Source organism: Ictidomys tridecemlineatus, chromosome 1 (assembly GCF_052094955.1).
Source record: "Ictidomys tridecemlineatus isolate mIctTri1 chromosome 1, mIctTri1.hap1, whole genome shotgun sequence".
In the NCBI taxonomy this organism is placed as follows: domain Eukaryota; kingdom Metazoa; phylum Chordata; class Mammalia; order Rodentia; family Sciuridae; genus Ictidomys; species Ictidomys tridecemlineatus.
In genome coordinates, this window is record NC_135477.1 from 9,547,082 (window position 1) to 9,567,348 (window position 20,267).

At 49.3% G+C, this 20,267-nt stretch overlaps 1 long non-coding RNA gene across 2 annotated transcripts; it reads left to right on the forward strand.

Moving 5' to 3' along the window:
* The first annotated feature begins 94 nt into the window (after positions 1-94).
* Positions 95-6,384, forward strand: LOC144375054 (uncharacterized). 2 transcript variants are annotated; one of them, XR_013434410.1, is made up of 2 exons: positions 95-337; positions 678-6,384. It is a non-coding gene; the product is annotated as an uncharacterized LOC144375054 (long non-coding RNA). The 2 variants fall into 2 exon arrangements; XR_013434416.1 differs by lacking the exon at positions 95-337 and adding an exon at positions 372-510.
* The last annotated feature ends 13,883 nt before the right edge of the window (positions 6,385-20,267 follow it).

Consider the following 20,267-nt stretch of genomic DNA (forward strand, 5'->3'; position numbering starts at 1 on the left):
CCAGCACCAGCCCACATGTCCCTCCAGGTGGCACCCTTGACCTTTACTGCCCGCTGAGTCGGAAGGCCATTGTTGGCACTGAGGGAAAGGGGTGGCCTGGTGCCCATGACCGTATTTCCCAATCTAGATAGCAGGAAACAAGGTCGGCGTCTGATGAGAATGTGTTGATGTGGCAGAAGAAGAATATTTTGTGACATGAAAATCACACAAAGTTGGGATTTCAGTGTTCCCAGGTGCCCAGAAAGCCCACCTGTCTGTCTGATGGAGGGACACTAAGACCAGTAGAGACCAGGCACCCCTGAGGCAGGCCCTCTGTTGCCAGCCTTCGCCTGGTCGGGTAAGGCCACTTGGTCACAAAACTTCGTGGTGCACGTCATGCGTGAGACTGGGTTCCAGCAGAAGCTCTCCCAGTCTTTGGTCTCCAAGACCTTTATAATCCTGGAAATTATAAAGCGCTTGTGTGGACTTCAAGTCAGATCCCTTGCTATTTGTCATATCAGAAACTAAACTGTGAGTGTGTAAAATATTTATTTAGTAATTAGTTGAAAATAACATAATGAACCCATTACATGATAATAAGGAATGCATTTTTGTAAAAAAAAAAAAAACCTATTTTTTTAAATCTATAGCAGCTGAGAAGAGCGAAATTGACTGACGTTTTTCAACCCTCTTTACAGTCTGTGGTGGATTCTCTGATGGCTCTCATGTTCGCTCTGCTGACACCCTGCCCGACGCGCAGCCTCTGGGGAAGTCCACCATGTACCCACGAGACCATGAGAGTACCCTGAGCTAGGGGACGAGGAGCTACTGTGACATGCCACCTGTGGGCCTGGGAATGACCAGGTAGTCCTCCTCCCATTCCTGCTTTTGTTAAAAGCAGGAAGCCCAGACTTCTCTGAGCACACAGCCAGGTCTGCGATGAGCTTGCGGTACCCCCACCTCCATCAGTCAGGCAGGTAAGAGCATCAGCCCACAATCACTGACCATCACTCAGCACCCAGCACCATTTCAAGCACCTGGAACACAGAGTGCTAGCTGCATACCCTGGTGTCTGCCTTCCTCCTCTTCTTTAATTACAGAGCCCATGGGTTTATGCTGGTCCCTGGCCTCCCAGGACTAACCCCATGTCTACAAGCCTCCCTTGCACTTAGGTGCAGCCATGAGACCAAGTTCTGGCCAGAACTTGGGGTACAGAAGGAGCTGTTTGACTTTGCTGATTTGCTGGCTTCGTTTACTATTTATAAAATCCTGTTGCTGTTTGATATCAGCTCCCAAGAGAGAGCCACTAGGTAGTCAACTACAAAATGGGACGGATATTAAGCCCTTTTATTCTCAGCTCCTCTGAACTTATAGATGTACAGACACACACACACACGCACACACACACACACACACTGATGGTTATGCATTCAACTCACTCAAGATGAGAGGTCAAGTGCCTATCTCGCTTGCCAGAAATTGGCTTTTACTCCATCTACACACGATCATGGTCCTGACCCTCTGGTATTCGCTGTAACAGAAATCGTGTCAAGAATCAACTATTTACAGAGCTTGTCTTGCGTCCAGGGGAAACATCATTCATTGGCCATTGGGAGTCCCATATTTATTTTCCCCAAAGCAAAAATGAGGTGGGATTTCTTGTCCTCAGTGAAGTAGCTTCTCACATCTGGGCCACCAAGTGGTGTCCTTCTTGGACAGGACACCCATCCATCCCTGAGTGAGGACATGGCCAGCACATGCTGTAGACCACGGCACTAGTCAGGCTGGACAGGGGTACCCTGCAATGACCAACTCACCCTCAAACTTCAGAGCCTGAATGTGACAGTGTGTGTGCACTCTGTGACCAGTGGGGGTGGGTCAGGGTCTGCAGGACGGTCAAGGGAGCAGTGCTCTGTGGTCATTCAGGAGCTGACGGCAGCCCCTGAGTCTTCCAGCTATCTACTCTGGAATATCTCACCTCCACCATTAGTGTGGAAGACAAAGATGGCACTTGCATATCTGCCCCCCAACCTGGAATGACACTTGACCTGGAAGTAGAGCACATCACTTCCTCTCATGGCTCTTTGGTCAGACCTCATCATTTGACCTCATCTATCTACCAGGGACAGAAAAGAAGTGGTGGTAGGTAATATATTTGGGGATCAGGAAGTGCTTCTGCCATTGCAGGTCAGCAGAAACTTCTAGACCATGAGAGCTACAACAACCTTCCTAGTACTTGGTGGGGACGAGTGGGAAATCCTAAGCTTCCATTAAGCACAGATGCCTAAGGACTTCCAGGTGCATCTCTGTCCCAATAAAAAAAGGCTAAGGTCTTGATAAATGGTTGATGGATGAGGAGCAGGGGCCAAGCAGGGCTGGAGAACTGGGGGGCCATCCGCAGCCTGAGGAGAACGGAGCCGGTGGTCCAGTGTGCTGCTGTAAAGCTGTGAAGACCCCTGGAGCAGCACCTCCCACGCCCTGCTGTCCTCTACCAGCCCCACCAACAGGAAGGGGAGGAAACAGGTGCCCAGACGCATGTAGTCCGCCAAGAGGTGAACGAGGAGTACGTAAGGAGAGAAGGGTACATTTTTTAAATACTCTGAGTCCTCCGATTTAAATATATTGGAATTCTGGCTTTCCACACCTTTTGTCTGTTCTTGGAAATCAAGCAGACACCCAACAGAGGAAAAGATACACACCCAATATCTTTCAGTAAATTTGAAGAGAAGACATGGACTGTCCTTTTTCGTGGCTGGTCAAGTCACGACCTTAGGGCCTTCTTGAAGCGAGGCTGGACACTCTATCGACCAGTCCCTCAGACACTTACATTGTCCCTCTCATGTTCCCGGGACAAAGCTAACCCTCTGTGGGTTATCAAAGAAGGTTATAGTGTGGCTACACAGCAGTGGGACAGATTTTGTAGTAAAACATGCCACTTTTGTAATTTTAGCCCAAAAAATCTTGCCAGTTTAGCCCCTTAAATTGTAAGTTGTGTACTTGCTTCTGAGATGTAGCTAGGCCGGACTGGGCCACCCTGTTTGAAAATGTTTCTAAGCCCCATATTAGGTCTCCGGTGAGAGCTGACCGTGATCACTGAGCCACCTCCTTTTTGGAAGGGTTATTATCCAGTAGAACTACCTGCCTGTCTACGGGAGCTGGCTTTCCACGCCTTTTGTCTGTTCTTGGAAATCAAGCAGACACCCAACAGAGGAAAAGTAGCCACACACACCCAATATCTAGAAAAAGGTGCCATAACTTTTGGAGGTCAATCTCAAAGTGTGTTTTAAACTCTGCGACAGATGATTCCTTCCAAACACAGAACCTCTCATCCTGCATGGTCTTGGAGAAACTTCCCATGCAGCCATCCAGGGGTGAAGACTGATTCCTTTCCTTGAGGCTGGATGGGCTTCTGACTTGTCCTAATTGATAAGCAGAAGAAGTGATGCCATGACTTCATGGCAAGGTCAGAGTGATGTCACCCTGCTGTGGGACTTGAGCACTCTCACTGGAGCCCTGAAGTCCCACACAAGTACTCTGGCTGCTCCGAAGCAGCCATGTTGTGGGGAAGCCCACATCCCCTGCGGAGAAGCCACGTGAACACCAGGAACAAGAGATTCCCAGCCAGCCCCAGAGGTGGCAGCCCTCCCTTCTCCCAGTACTAGCCATTGTCTGAACTGCAACTGCATGAGAGACCTAGAACCATCCATGCAAGCCCTCTGCAATTTCCTGTCTTACGGAAACTGTGAGAGATAATAAAATGATACTTGCTTGAAGCATAGCCGGTGGTGTGCCGGTCAATTTTTATTTAATGTAAGGATGTCCAGGAAAAAAATAAAAAGCAACCCTGATTTGTAGTGTTTGCCCATTTCTGTGATATCAATACTTCCACAAAGGCCAATCTCCAGCTACCAATAAGGTGAACAGAAAACGAACGAGAGGCACACCATGGCTCTCACATCCCTGGGGGAGCTCTAGAGCAAACCCTGAAAGAGAACAGTCCTGAGCTAACGGATCCCCTGAGGAGGTTCTGGAGCTCCTTCCTAGTTTACAGGATGGGGCCAGAGCCAGCATGGGCTGAGACTGCTGGAGCACCCCATGCCAAGGTTGAGACCGAGGCCCTCTGGCTTCCTGGTGGACACCCAGAGCGTGGCACCTCTGTCCACCCTGAGGCCCTAATTTGATAGTGTCTTCTCATCACTTCTGACAGGTGGATATGCAGACAGCTGTGGGCAATTAAGCCATAGCCCCTTGGGGTGATGGAGACCCTCTAGGTCTAGGCTGGGAAGCCTGCCCTGAGGGATCTGGCCAGAGCCCTTCCCCAAGAAGCCTGGGGAGTGTGGGGCCTGCTGGGAGAAGGAGGTCCTGTGTCCAAGGAGACAAGACTCACCACCCACCAACTAGGAGAGATATCTGTCTGGCCCGCACCAACGGGACCCACCCAATGGGAAAGATCAGGTGGACAGCTCTGTCATTTTCCAAATTAATAAATTTTATTATGGGACAAATGAACTCATCAGAAGAGAAAACTAAAATTACATCCCATCCCCACTAAACCCACTGAAAATTTTTGGATATTTTGTTCAGTCTTTTGCAATAGACAACATAAATACCTTGTACATCCCACATCTTTCATTAGTATCCCGTTGTCTCATGCCCGCATATCCTTAGATCTTACAACAAAAATAACGACTGCATAATATTCTATCATTTGGTATTACTGCTGAAGACTAGATGGGTAGACTGTTTCCTGACATTTTAAAGTGACCCCCCAAATGGATAGCCCTGTGTTCTTGTCTTATTGTAGAGCATTTGTAGAAAGGGGAAGACATGATATTGGGATGGGGCATTTTTAAGGCTCTGGGTGAACATTTTGGTTTCCCAGAGTCTGTCTGTGTGAATCCCACCAGCAATGGGCAAGGGAACATATCTTACAGGGAGTTGATGGGCAGAATGAATTTCCATGGTTGATTTTGATTTATATTTTTACTAATACATTTAAAGATTATTTTTACATATTTCTTGATCATTTATGTTTTTATCATTGATCACTTTTGCCTATCTTAACATTGTTATCTCTTTCTTCACTTTGCAGTCACCTTTACGTAAACATAAGATTAATTCTTTGTGAAATTTGTCATACACATCATCTTAGTGTGGCTGATATCTAGACACATGAATATTTCTGTGGTCAAACTCAATAATCGTTTACTTTTAAGTCTGTTTCTAAAGTCCCCCTCTCAGGATCTGAAGTTTACCTGTGTCTTCCACTTTTATGCTACTTTTTGCATAGAACAGCTAAATACATGTGGAATTTATTTTGGTACACGGGGAAAGCTAAGGATTAGCTCTAATTTTTTCCACATGGTTGGTCCTAACATCATTTATTGACTAATCTCCCTTTCCTCACGGATCTTTACCATGTACTAATTTTTTATCTATATTATCTCTATTAGGGCCTGTGTTTCAGACATTTGGTTGTATGGACCCATCTGTTCATGGTTTAATTTGGCATTGAAGTTTTATAATACGTTTTATTTTTCTTCTTTCTCCCCAGTGATATAATACTTTTAACATACTTTCTCAAAATATTCTGGACTGGATCAAGCTACCAAAATTTTCTCAAAAGGAACAATCCGGGCTACTACTGGCATGGTCCGTATATAATTCTTGTTGACCTGAGCAGCTGACTTACCTTACCATGGTGATAGCCAGGTTTACAACTTTCTTCTGGAAACTGTTCTTTAGATACCCGTCCCCCTGCTCTCACCCTGCTCATGCTGGTCTCAATAAATTAATTTGCATTGTCACCCTCTTTTTAGGAAGGGAATTATTTGCTAGTGGCCAGAAATCAATAAGTTTCAACCAGTCGCCTTCATTGCATGGAGGCAGGGGAATTTCCATTAAGGAGACTAGTAGCTGCTCATTAAAGAGCCCTCAGCACTGGTACAAGCCCTACTTGTAACTTCATCACTGAATTACCCAGGGTGTGCTGCTGTACCACCCTGGAACTCTGCCGCACCATCTGCAAAACAAGGCTTCCAGACTGGACACCCTCCCAGCCCTACCACAGTACCCCTGGTGGCCGGCAGCCCCTTCCAAATCCTGCAGTGAAATCTTCTGGTTCTGCTTTCGTTTCCCTTCAACCAGAATTTGTCAGAACTCTTCAGTGGCACCAGGTTCAGAAAGCTCTGTGTTCTCCTGAGCCTTCTTGCTGTGTGAACAGTCCTTTCAAGATACCAGGGATAAAAGTGTCCCCAGTGCATGAAGCAGATAAAAAGCAGCGTCTGTACGGTAGAAGGAAGTTGGGCTTCTTTTCCTTCCCTTCCTCTCATTAGTTTAACTTCTGACCGATTTAAGCATTTGTTACACTTTCCCTGGAAAATTAAAAGTTTAATTTGGAAAGCAGTCATGGAGTAAAAAATCTGTGGCTTCTACGATGCAAAATATGGTCGCTAATGAGTGGCACTGATTTAACAGGACATAAGGAAGAAAAATAACAAATTTTGGAAGAAAATAAGCAATTTCACAATGTTTCCACTTGTTTCAAATCCAACTTGCTTCCATTGCTTCAAGGGTTAGCTTGGAAATTTTTCTCATGAAAGCGCAGTAAATATTCCCGAAGACAGTTTATTTTCTGGGCTTGGAATTAATGGGTAGAAATGACAAATTTCCTAGAACAACTTCTGGGAAATTTGTGTTGATGGTTGCTTCTGATTTCAAGCTTTCATTCTTCCCTCCAGCAAGAAATATACCAAGTCATGCAACCACACGGCACAGAGCAGCAAATCTGGCTTCTTTAATTAAATAGTAATAACCCTTTGAGTCTTTGTGGCTTGCATTGCTTGTGTGTGTGTGCTTCTGTGTGTGTTTTAGATACATTTTTAAATAGGGAGCCATCACAGAAGAATCTTCTTGCGGCCCATTAAAAATTCTGATTTTACACCATTAATTGGCATTTTCCAAACACTAAGCACCCAGTTTGGAGTCTACAAATAAAACACAGGCCCAGATGCTGCTTTCACACTTGCACTCATTTAGCACTTCATCAGCAGTTCATTAAACTGATAACACTTGGTAACACTGGCTCTCTCCAATTCCCTCAGCCTACCATTGTCCTCAGGCACCCAGCGAACCCTTCCTAGCTGGGAACTACAGGAATTTACATTCTTGACATGTGTCTCTTAATTATGGACACCCTGGTCCCTGGGTGGCTCAGAGAGGGCGGGCTGGGCCCTGCATGCCCCAGCGCACAGGAACAGGCGGGAGGTGCGGGCGCTCACTGCGCAGGGGTCCGGCTTTTGGACGCGCACCCGACAGCCCAGGAGCAAGGCTGAGCCTCAAGTTCTTCCAAGCAGCACGGCTGGGTTTCAGCTGAGCCTCTGGGCTCTGCTAAGCAGCTTCCTCCGGGGAAGAGTCAATCTCCCCGTGTTCCAAGGTCTTCTGCTGCGTGTTTGCCACCTTGAGTGCCCTTCCAAGAGCCGCATTCTAAACTGTCCAAGCTACATTTCAGAAAATAGGGGTCACCAGCATCTACCTCTGCGACCTGGGGTTGTGACATTACTAAAGAGGCAGTGGAAGTCCGGGGGTGCACCTGCCCACCGCAGTCCACGACGGAGAGTACAAAGGTGAACTGGTCGTGCGCGCGGCCTGCGGGTGTCCATTCCGTTCCGCGACGATCCCACGGACTAAGTGTGGGGCCAACGTCGTCCTTTAGTGCAGGGACTGCAAGGTTCGCCTCACCGTAGTCACAGGGCAGAGAAGGACGACCCTCCCCGCGGTGTTTGGTGAGCGCCAGGCCTGGTGCTGAACCACCCTGGCGCACAGCTGTCCTTCCACCCTGCCAGCTGAGGACCCCTGTTGACCCAAATCTGCAAAAGACAAAACACTGGCAGAAAGACGGGACGCGATTAGAACTCAGGTCCTCTGACTCCAGATGGCGCACATGGTCCCCGCGCTAAGGGTGGCTCTGGGGAGGGGCGCGGATGGGGGATTGGAGGGTCTGCAAGCCAGCTCCCGAGGCTTCACCCCAGACCATCGGAAACCTGCTCCCTTACGCCCCAGCTGCCGGGGCCGAGCGGGGTCCCCGGTGGCCGGCGTTCCCACGCCTCGCCCTGGGATGGCTTCCAGCCCCACGGAACTGATGGGTGACCGATGGCTAGCTGATGAGTAACTGGCCGCCGCTGATTAGCCACAGAGGGCTGCGGCGAGGCCGAGGCGGCCCACGACCGCCCTTTCCAGGCCCGGAGCCCGGCGGCCGCGGAGCCGGGCACCGAACCCGGAATCTAACTCCCAGCCTGTGGTCGGGCCGGGAGTCAAGTGAGCGGCCTGGGGAAGGACGCGCCCCGGCTGTGCAGCCGGGCACACGGCGCCATCGTGTGGCCAGAGCGGGCAGGGCAGGCGGGGCCGCGGCTCTTACCTGGGCCAAGACCAGGGCCGCCTGTGATCGCTGGGGGGTGGGAAACAAAAGGACCGCTTAGTCCCTTTAGGGACACCCCTTGTCTCTAGCGCAGGGCGCTGATGGCTCGTGTGACTACAGCAAAGGGCCAGTGGAGTGCTGCTTAGCAGGGACGCTTTTGTCAGGCCTGAATTCTTGGTGGGGAGATTCCCCAGGCTTTTTAGGGGGCCACAGGGCTGTTCCTGAAAAGAGCGCAGATGGCAAAGAGCTTGGATTCCCCAAACCCGAGCAAGGTCAAAATGAAGAGTGAAGACTCCATTTGTTCAGTGGCTCACTCAGTCAACAAAGGTGTACTGAGCACCTACTATGTGCTAGGTCTCAAGGTGGGTGCTGATGATAGGAAAGAGGACAACAGAAGTCGAGCGGTTGGGTGACTCTCTTTGCCAGCCCCGTGAAGCTCCTGGGCCCCTTCTCAGAATGTTTGAAAAAAGCAAGGACTACAGAGCAAGCCCCCTATGCTGAAATACAGCTATCAAAATATTGCTTTATTGTAAAATAGTCATTCATATTATTTTTAATATTTGATGCAACAAGATCTGCAGACTGGTCTTTAATAGACCCATCTACAATCACTTCAAAATATCAATGAGCCCAAATGATATTTTGAGATAAGTGCATCAACTGTAACGTGATAAGAAAATAACTGATTTCTGTCGGGCAAAATTACAGGTGCTGTTATTGCACTGGGGCATGTTGCCTAGATTCATAAATGAATAAAATGTTAGATTTCATTTACAGGTTAATGAAAATGATGTCAGTATTTCCCTATTCAAGTTCACAGACTCTCTTCCCTAAGGAAAAAGAAGAGGGACTTTACCCACAGACACCCTTGGTCAAGAAGCCTCAGGTGAGCAGAATAAATAGGAGGGGTGTGGGTGGTGAAGGACAGTGAGGGAGTCACAGGGTGACTCACTAACAAGGTCAGAAGGAAGGGCTTGTGTGAGAGCAGTCTGGGAGGCCAGTCACCCACCTTGAACCTTAAGGAGCCCATGCGGAACTTGACATGGCCACCAGGGGGCGCCAACTCCCCCCAACAGTCTTCACAGTCATTTTAAAATTTGAATTCCGCCTTACAGGACCTGAACTCACCCTTTGATCACAGTGTCCCCAGTCCCTACGGCCTGGCCAGCCTCATGGTCATCTCTGCCCCAGGCCCTGAAGGCAACTGATTTTGCAACCTTGCCACCCAGCCTGGGCAAGAGCCATGTTCTTGCAACACTGAAGCCCCAGTGTTTAACCTGATTAAAACAAAGGTCAGTAAGAGTCTCTGAGTTCTCTGCGGGAACCAGGCTGTCTTCAGTGTGAGGAGCCCCAGAAACTCCAGGCCCTGGCCCACCCTTCCTTGGAGCCAGGATTCCCCAGGGCCCCTTCTGAGCCAGCGCCTCTGTGACATCTCTTTTCTGGTCCAGGCATTTCCAGGCCTGCGGCACACCACAGGCGGCGTTTGGGGGTGGCTGGTGAGTTTCGAGGCGGCCTTTGTATTTGGGTACGAAGCAGTGTGGCGAGCCTGTCGGGTGATGTCAGAGCTGGCACCAAAGGAGAACAACTTTGTTGACAAGAAGATTAATTAGACAAATGGAGTGCCCATCAGTTATGGCCACCGCCCCCTCGGGGGTCAGCTCTCGTGGAGCCTTTGCTAGAGACTCATTTCATCTTTTTAAAAGAAAGCTTAATCTCCTAACAAGACAGGCAAAAACCAATTCATGGTGTGCCAGAAAAGCAAGCACCAACAAGCCGAGAGGTGCCTGCAAACCGCCAGACCGCGGGGCTCAGGCTGGCCCAGCCTGGGAGCCAGCCGGCAGGGCCCCTTCCTTCTACCTGTCCAGACCGGGCTCCAGGAAGTATGTGGAGCCCCGCAGCCTCCCGGGTGAGGAGGACGCCCTGGCTGTGAGCCCTCCGTCTTCTGCTGCTTTTCTGCCTTTCACAGGAGAGACCAAGAGGGGTGGGCGGCCAGCCTGCCCCCTACACCTCCCTGAATTTCAAAGGCCCTCTTTCTCCACCAGGAGCCTGCCTGGTGTCCCCTTATGGAAGAGGCAGTGAATTCCTCGTGGGAGTAGCCTCATTTATTATTCAACAAATATTCATGAAGCACATTATAGAGCAGCAAGGCTGGGATAAAGGGGTGACCTCAACACGTGAGTCTCGGGGAGGGGCTTCTATTCTAAAGGAGGAGACACCCCAGAGAGTAAAATAAATATATAACATAAATACACAAAGAAACTCATTTGTTCCAATGCTAAAGCTCAAGAACAAGCTAAGTGAGGATGCGGTGGAGAGGGCATGCACATACAGCCATTTTGGAAAAGGTGCCCTGAGGAAGTGAGAGTGGGGTTGAGCCTTGGGCTGGAGGGGAACCTGCCTCCTACGATGCCAGATATCTGTTGACTGCACAAGTGAAAAAAGACAAAGGTTTCCAAACTTGCTTCTCGCACATAGCTTCAGTGTGTGCTAGAGTGCCCTGGAAGGTAGGGGAGGAGTTCTTGCTAACATGTGGAGCCAGAAAGTGGCCTTGGAGCCGCTCTCCTCTCCCACACAGCCTTCCCCCTTAGACGGAGCTGCACCCCGCCCGCAGCCTCACCTGCCCGCAGGTGCTCACCCTGGATGTCTGCTGGCTCCGCAGGCCCTGACAGGAGGAAGCCCCACAGCCAGGCTCTGGCCCTTGAGGGCCTTCACATCCCAGGGGCTATACCTCCTGCAGGGGCCGGGCAGCCCAGGCCTGGCCTGCAGGGAGGCGAAGCCAGGCGCAGGCTCTGCAGTGGAGGCTCCTCTGCTGGTTTGCTCTGTGGAAATGGGAGGTGGCTCTGGCCTTCCCACCAAGGAGCTTCTGAACCCGTCACCAGGGTGGGGTCAGGGAACGGTGACCACTCAATTACCCTACCCAGTCCTGCACCTCCTAGGACTTCCCAGTGGCCTTCCAGACACTGCATCTGTTTCTGAGACCCCACCTGCGGGAGGCAGCTGTGGCTCCAGCCTGCTTCTGCAGGTGGGACACAGTTGGGTGATCACACACCTCTGCCTAGAGAGGGTCCCTGGGTGTGCTGGGATGGGACAGTGTTGCTGGCCCTGCAAGGGGCACAAGGTCAGCTTCCAGGGCTTCGGAGGACTGGAGGAGCCAGCTCTGCTGTGCTGAGCACCCTTCCCTGTCCCGCACCCAGGAGTGGGGCTGGCACTGCCTCGCAGGACTGTGCCCTGTCTCTCAGGGTCCCTGGGGTGGGGGATGTGCCCACCTGGATCCTGCCCCCTGTCTTTGTAGAGTTCACTGTGGGGCACCTGGACCCCTGAGCCCACCCCCAGGTCTGTTGGGCCTGTCCCTGGTCCAGTCGTTCTCCTGCTCAGCTGAATGTGAGTGTGCTGGAGCCGGGACACCAACGGAACTTAGACACTTGGGGCTGGTGGATCTGCACACATGGGGCACACACGTGTGCAAGGCCTCTCCAGTGCAATAAAGAGCTGCAGTGAACTTGGAAGGGCTGGGCTGCAGCCTGGCTGTCTGCACTGCCCTGTTCTGATGGCAACTCCGGAAAGTCCTGAGTTCACTCCTGGCCTCCCAGAGACAAGGAAGCTGTCATCAAGGTAGAAAACTGACATGTTTTCTCTAATAGTTCTCACGTTGACTCCTAAGGAGACAGAAGGTACCAGAATCCCAGGACCCTCCCCGTGGTTCTGAGCAGAGACTGAATTTCCATCGCCGTGGTCCTTCTTACCTCCAGCTCCCTGACTTAACCGTCCACCAGCTGTGGGAGGTGAGGTTGGGGGACTCCAGCCACAGCATCTCAGGGAGCCTGTTTAAGGTGCAGATTCCAGGGCCACCCAGAGACCAGATGACGGGGCTGGAGGTGGGCCTGGGGAGCTGCGGGTTTTGCCAGACTGGTGACTCAGAAGCGTGCCAACCACAGCTCTGGGAGAGGCGTGGGTGCTGACCGTGGAAAAGAAGACGGGGCTCTGTGTTTGAACATTGCTGGAGAGCACAGACCGGAAGTTTCCTGCTTCCCCAAATGTAGGTTTGGGAACACCAGGTCCCATATCTGTAGGGAACTCCCTTTCCCAACAGCACATCTACACTTATTGGGCCCAATTCTAGAAACCACTCACATTCTTCATGCGTCCTGCAATTCTCTGAAGCCCCCAGGGCACCATGGAAGGGAGCCTGAGCCTGCCACCAGCCTGTGATTATGGGCTTCTTCCATTGAGGCACAGGGGCAATAAAGGTGACTTAAATTATCTGACTCTATGAAATAAACGTCAATGTAAAGCATCAATTCACCTTCCTGGTCACAAAGAGAATGAAAATGGATTAGGAAATTTCTTGTTGCGTGGGCTAATGGCTTTGGAGGGCTGAGGTGTCAAACAGGTGTTGTTCAAACAGCTCAGTGAACCTGAGATCTGCCACAGGGTGAAAGGGGACCCCGTCAAGATCCATTTTCTGTTCTCTGCTGCCCTCTGCTGTCCAGTGCTGGCGGAAACACCTGGGCACAAAGCATAGTCCAAGGCATCACTCAGGTTCTAGGAGGTTTTATATACACCTTATGAGACAGGTGGTCCTGTGGCTGGGGGGCGGGGGTGGGGAGGAGGCCTCCAGCCCCAACTTTCCAGGGGAATTGCAGGCAGAACTTGGAGAAAAGACTTCATAGTGCTCAGGGGATGTGTGGCTGAGTCTTTTTACAACTAGAACAAGCATGACTTTCAATTTTTTATTATGGAACATCATAAAACATATTTAACATTTGCAAAATATAGGACATACAGATAAGGTGAACATTTTAAATCATCTGCAGTCCTACCATAACCACTGAGAGTTGATCGTGAAGCCATCTGGATTTTTAATGTCAGTGAATGTGATATAATATTCTGTTGCATCTTACTGTTCTATATGTCACAATTCCACATATTGTTTTGTAATTTTATCTTTTAACCAAGCAGGCTGCATGGACATTCTTTCTTCTAACGTTTTATTGAGCACCAACTACATGTGAGAGAAACATGTAGAATGTTTAGTACTGGACATAGGGACCTGTGAACAAAGCCCACAAGGGTGCTGCCTTTACAGATTTACTGGACTAAAATAGAAAAGGAAGGAAAAGAAAGAAGAAGGCACAATGTGGAATGATGAGAGCGGCTACATTTAAACAGGAAGGTCAAGGGAAGCCTCTCTGAGGAATGGAGGCCACTAGAAGTTACCAGAGAGAAGGTGCCCCCATCCAGTGGGACCACTGGACTAGTCCCAGGACCTGAGAAAGGGTGGGTGGGAAGGGGCACTGGTGGGGCTGTGATAAGCTCAGGGCACCTGGTCGAGGCTTCGGTGCTCCTGTGGGACCTCTGGAAGGAGAAGCTTCCAGTTGTGGGGAGTCCAGAGCCTTGACCTGGTGTAGGCTGGTGATCCAGGGATGGAACTCATGCTTTTATCTAAACATCGAGGGAATGTGTTATGGGATTTTCAGATGCTGGTGGTATGATTTAGGCTCTGCTTACTCACCAAAAGATATATGTGACCTGGGAGGAACAGAGGGATGTCTGGCAACCTGGCAGGAGACTTTGAGGACATCTAGGTTGGAGGTGACCCTTCCAAATCAACATCATTTGCATGGATATCTTCCTTAGCACAGGATTCCACTGCAGGCATGCACTAGAATTGTTTTAAAGCACCTCTTGGGTATTTAAAATTGCAACAATTATATCTCTGCAGCTAAGTTTTTGTGCTCATCCTTGTTTTCTAGAAAAACACCTAGAAGTGGAATTTCTCAGCCACTTTGAAGACTTCCTAGGCAGCACTCAATGATGCTGTAGGTAAGGGGTATCAAATTGCACTCAGGTGGGCCCAAGGGCTCCCTTTGCTCAGCCTCTGGAGAATGAGGGCCCTGTCTGAATAGCAGAAGCTACAGTGAGTGGGTGAGAGCCAGCTCCGGATGTGGTGGCTGGAAAGGAGGCCCTAGGAAGAGCCTGGTGGGAGGGATTGCCACACTTAGATGCTGAGTTCCAGCCCAAAGTGGTCAGACAGGAGGACTTTCCCTCCCTTCCCTTCAGAGTGGAGGGAACTCTCCCTCTGGATGTGAATTAGGCAGTTGATTGGTGGAGCCCTCAATCAATCAGTGAAAAGAAAGGGCAAGGAATGGGAGGGAAGGTGGAGACGCCAGGTGCACCTAATGCCCATTTCGTCCTAATGCTCTGGGCCTCTCCCACACCTCCAAGCCAACCCTGCACCGTAGCAGATCACTGGCAGGATTCTTCTTAATAAAATATGACCACCATAGACAGTAGCAGTGTTCTAGGTCCTACGTGTGGAGATTCATTCTGTACCTACAGAGATGGCAAGGTCCCACAGACCAGGAGGACAGGGAAGGGAGACCTGGGTGCTCAGGGCAGGAGCAAGGGGAACATGAGTCCTGAGTGGATGGAGCCCGAGGAAAGAGCACCGTGAGCACGGTGAGCCCAGTGAGCCGGAGTGTTCTGGATCCTGGAGGGAAGCAGAGGGGCAGGGTGTGGCCCTCACTGACACGTGTTTTACGGGCTGACATCAATGACAAGGACCATTATGTTGATAAGCATGCAGAGCCGAGTGCCAGCCCTGTGTCCTGGACTGGATATGACCCCAGAGCTCCATGTGATGGGGAGGGGTGACGAAACTTTCTCCAGTGACACCGAGAAGGGAGGCAAGAAGGGAGGGACAGAGCCTGCCCTGGGGACAAGGACTCCAGGACCAGGGCTGCTTAAAGCAGCTGGGGGTGTTTGCTGGAGGAGCAGAGGACGGATGGGGAGCTAGACACAGAGGTCTGGGGCCACCAGATACCCAAGACACTGATCTGACAGCCTTCTGCCCACCAGCACTTCATGGCCGACTGGCTGCTTGCAGAAATTTGCTTCTCTTCAGCGCAGATGTCACCATGTTCTTAAGAGGGGATGGAGATGGAATAGGAACGTGCCCCGTCCAGCTAGCGAAGGATAGAAGGTGGTGCCCCCAGGCCTTGATGCCACTGCCCGCGCCCTTTCCTTTATCCCTGTGATGGCTCCCGCCAGACATGGTGCTACGCTCTGGTGACTGTCTTTATAATGTGCGTGTACAATTCAGGTGAGCAGGAATAGAAGCCCTTGTGTGTTGGTGTGGCCTGTAGCACAGGGAGACCAAGATGCTCCCCAAGGGTTGACTCATCTCAGCTTTCTCAGTGTATCAACACAGGGAATGAAAAAGGAAGCAAAGCTGATGTTTTCTTACTTTTATTATTATGGAAGTCACAAACTGTGATGTGAGGGCCGATTTTGGCCCAGAGATGTATTTTGTTACACTTGCCCTGGATTCGTTTTAGTTACACCAACATTTTAAAATGTGGGTATAAGATAGTTTTTGAACTTTCAGCTCCTTTAGAAAGTTTAAAAGATCTGACACCTGGAGTCCCCATTGTTCTGTGCTAACAGTGGAGCTGAGTAGCTGCTACTGACTTTCCTCTGGAGCCCACACCCCTGGGACTGTCCCTTTACTCCCCTAGAGCTGCCCCCCAACCCAGAAACTGACTTTCTACTTCCTCTGGAGCCTTTGGATCATAGTCATCCATAAAAGGAAATTTGAGGGTCCATTTGAACCTGATCTAGACTATAATTGAGCTGTTGACATAGGTCACGTAGCTCATGGGCTGTTTGTGACTCAAACCTGAAAATCCACAGGGGATTGGTTTCAATACCAAAATTGTGCATGCTCAGGTCCTTACATAAAATGGTGTGTTATTTGCATGTCATCTATGTGCCTCCTCCTGTGCCCTTTGAGCCATCTCTACAATGCCTGCAATACCTAACGCAATGTAAGTGCTATGCAAATAGTCATCATACTCTATTGTTTAGAGAACAGTGACTTGAAAAAGAAAATCTGTATGTATTTGGTACAGATTCAGCCATCATGGGCCTAACTATATAGTACACTTCAAGAAACAGCAGAACATGCTTTTTAAATACTTTCCATCTGGGGCTGGTTGAACCCTCAGCTTCAGAACCCACAGATATGGAAGGTGATGGTACATTCATTCCATCCCAGGAGCCCACCAAACTGCACTAGCCAATCAGCCAAAAATACAGCAATACTTCATGTTCTTCTTTTTTAAAATGTTCTAAGAGCAAACATGTGTAGGGATAAAAAGCTGTAGACCTCAGTGTCATGGGTTGTCACCAGTTCTCAGTTATACATTGTGATTGTTACTTTGCTCATCAGTGGAGAAGCGCCATGAGATCTGTGGAAGATCTGTCGAGGTCTTGCTCTCTGCCACGAACCAGAGGAGAGCACTCACATGGCAGCTCCAGCAGAGCACGGAGCAGTCTAGCCCGGGGAAGGAGGGCACCAGGGCTTCCTCAGTCTTAGCTTCTTCTTCAAGAAGCGCCCAGATGTGTTTTATTGGGTTTAAAACCACTGAAGGAGAGGCTGAGAACCTAAGTGGAGCCTTCTGTGGACAATAGGGCTAGGGCACCCCAAAGGGCTATACTTGAAAAATAATAGTGCATCAGAAAAAGACCAAACCTTGCAAGGAAGGAAGCTTAGTTTTGAATCATCTCTGTTCCCAATTGCATCAGGGTAACCTGGGGTTGCTAATGCATCTGGTTTGTTTAGCTGCCTGCAATAGACATAAGTCAGTCCTCTCTGGAGGATTCAGAGCCTCACAGTGTATAAAACACCAGACATGATTGATCAAATGATCCAAAATGATTAATTAGGTCTACTTACAGGGGAATCCATTAAACTGACAGCTGACTTCTCTATATAAATAGCAGAAGCTGGAGGACAATGGAATGTCTTCAAAGTGTTGAAAGAAAATAATTGTCAACCTCGATTACCCACTGAAAATATCTTTATTACATGGAGGTGAGATGATTGCTTACTGGTGACAAGTACTTAGAGGTCAATTACATTATTTCCCCTGCTTCTGGATGCTTGAAAATTTCTAGTTAAAAAAAAATGAAAGCAAAACAAAGACAGTAAAGACAAGAAAAACTGAGAGAATTCTTTACCAGTAGACTTGTACCAAAGAAAATACTGAACACTGTTTTTCCAACTGAGAGAAAATTATCCCAGTTGGCAGGAAGAACCAAGGGGCAATGGAAATGTGAGTTGACATAAACAAGTTTAAATGGATATTAGCCACATGGGATATTAGTAATATGCCTTGTCATATTACTAATAGGTGATAACAGTTGTAAGTCAGAAGCGGGTTAGGCAGAATTAAAATGGTCTAGCTCCTTTTTACAGTCTGGAAGCTGGTAGGAGTACTAATTTATATTATACATCAATAACAATTCAGAGCCAAATGATGTAATTGTTCAGATAACCACTAAATGGGTAGTAAAGAATTTATTAGCAACGACATAATGGGGGGAAATGGAGTAATAAAATACTAATTAAAGAAGATAAGAGGGGAGGGAAAGAGACATAAAACAGGTGGGGTAAATGGACAGCAAATGATAAGATAGTAGATTTAATTCATATAGTAAATATTGTTATATATAAATGTACTAATGCTCTGATTGAAAGACAGATTTTTAAAAAAATGATGGTAATTAGAAGACATATAAGTTATATTAGGGTTAGAGAAGGCTAAATATAAAACAATATATGCCCATGGGAAAAGAAAAATATTGTAACTGGGCTAATACCAAACACAATGGATACTAAGGAAAGAAGCCAAGAGCACAAGAATCAGGGAGGCCTGGACCCAGTGGTCTCATCCTAGAGGCACCTCACCCTCTAGTCACCACCTGGCCTGAGTGTCCTGGGCCTTGAATCATCAAATCAAGAAGCAGGTGTGTGAAAACCTGGAAACACCCAGCACTGTGGAAAATGCTGGAGATGCCACCATGGGGAGGCCCACTGGGCCTTGAGTCCAGTGGAGGCTAGGCCAGTGAACGGTCCATTATTTTGTAGAGGAAAGTCTTGCATTAAGCTGGGAGCTCCTGAGGGTTGGGGTGTGAGATGGGGTGGGTGCCATGTTCCCCAGGCTCCTGCAGCAGGAAAGGAGCATCAGACAGCAAGAGTAAAGGAGTGTCAGACAATAAGAGTGTCACGGGGTGGCTCTGCAAGTCCACACACAAGGATTTCAGGACCTCTGCACTGTGGGATGGAAATGACAGCTTGTTGAGAGGGAGTCATGGCCTGGCCCTGGATTATGTAGTCATTTATACCACTCACAAGTGAACTCGTGCCCGAGGCAGAGACCTGGTGAAGGGTCCTGGGCTGGAAGCTGTGTTGTTCCACTGATGTACAAGAATGATGGGAGGGCCAGGGTGGTTTTCTTAAAGGCTGGATGAGAAAGAAGGGAGGGATATCTTTATTGCTGAAGCTCATCAAGGCAGAGGCAGACAGAAGTGGACAAAATAACAGGAAACTCTGTGATCAGTTGGTTTCAGGGTCCCTGAATACTGGGGGCACAACTTGTATGTGCACTAAAGGCCCCATCAAGTTCTGCAGAGAATAAGCTGGTTGAACTCCATTTATTTGAGTAGTTTTTAGTCTTACCTGCTCATGGTGTTTCAACAAATGTTTGGTAATATTTCACAGGACACAGTGGTCCCAAGGAACACAGGTAGAGGTATATAGTATCGAAAAGGCATTCTTGGCTCTAGAAGCACAGAAAACCAAAACTATGGAGAATCCCTGACTCTTGAATCTCCCCCAACCACTCGCATGGCTCTAGACAGTCTGACAAACTATACTCTCCTAGGATAGCACAGTTTAGACAGTAGAGTCTAGGGATCCTTGATGCCTATAATTCTCTCTGGTCAGCAGCAGCCAGCAAAAAGAAACACCAACAAAGTTCTGGGAGGGTTGAGAATGGCAATGAGAGCAGAAGGCCCAGTGCCTCATGGGGTAAGTCTGGTCTGGGTCCAGAGGCACGAGTGGAAGCCAAAGTGTGGGCTGGGGTTTGCTCAGTGGTAGAGCACTTACCTCACGTGCACAGGATCCTGGGCCCCACCCCAGCTCCCCGCCTCCCAACACACACATGGATCCTTGCCTGAGACAACAGAGTCTAAATAAAACAAGAGCAAGAGCACAGCAGCGAGGTGTCGGAATTCTGTCACATTATCCTACAACTCCACATCCCTGAGGAATTCTGGGTCCTCATGTTTGGTCAACAGTTTAGCTTCCTAGGGCAACATGACAAGTTGCCACACAACTTGGGGACTTCAAACAACAAAAATATGCTCCCTCCCACTTCTGGAGGTCACAATTTGAAGTGGGTGTCAGCAGGGATGAGTCTCTCCAGAGGCTCTGCAGGTTCTGCCCTGTCCCCACAACTTCTTGACGGTCACTGGCCATCCTTGATGCTTCTGGGAAGTGACGGCACAATGCCAGGCAGTGTTTCCATTTGTATTCCTGCTAAAGTATGTCCAGCTGCCTGGACAGCCTATAGCTTAAGACGGGACAGTCTGTTGAGCCTAGGGAGACAGTGGCAATTGCTTGACAGGCCCAGGGAACAAAGGGAGGTTTTCCCAGGACTTGGCTGCATGTCACCAGGTCTCCAAGGGCAGCAGCATTCATGGCTCACTGCTGAGGCTGCTGACTCAGACCCACCTTCACCCCTCTGGGAAGCAGGCAGTGAGGTCAGGCCACTCTGCTAGTCTGGACTTGCTTTACCATTAATGGTCTAATGGCCTCCAGTGGCTTCCACATGGCCAGTTCTCACCCAGCAAGTCTCCCAATGAATCTCACCGGGGAGTGGCCAGCTGCCAGGTTGCTCAGGGCTGGAAGGAAAGGAGGAGATGCAGAGGGGCGTGGTGGGTCTGGAGGCAAAGCCAAGTAAAGGGAGTGTCCTCCCACCTGCAAGTGCAGGCAGAGTCCTGACTGCCTAGAAAACCTCAGGGCCCA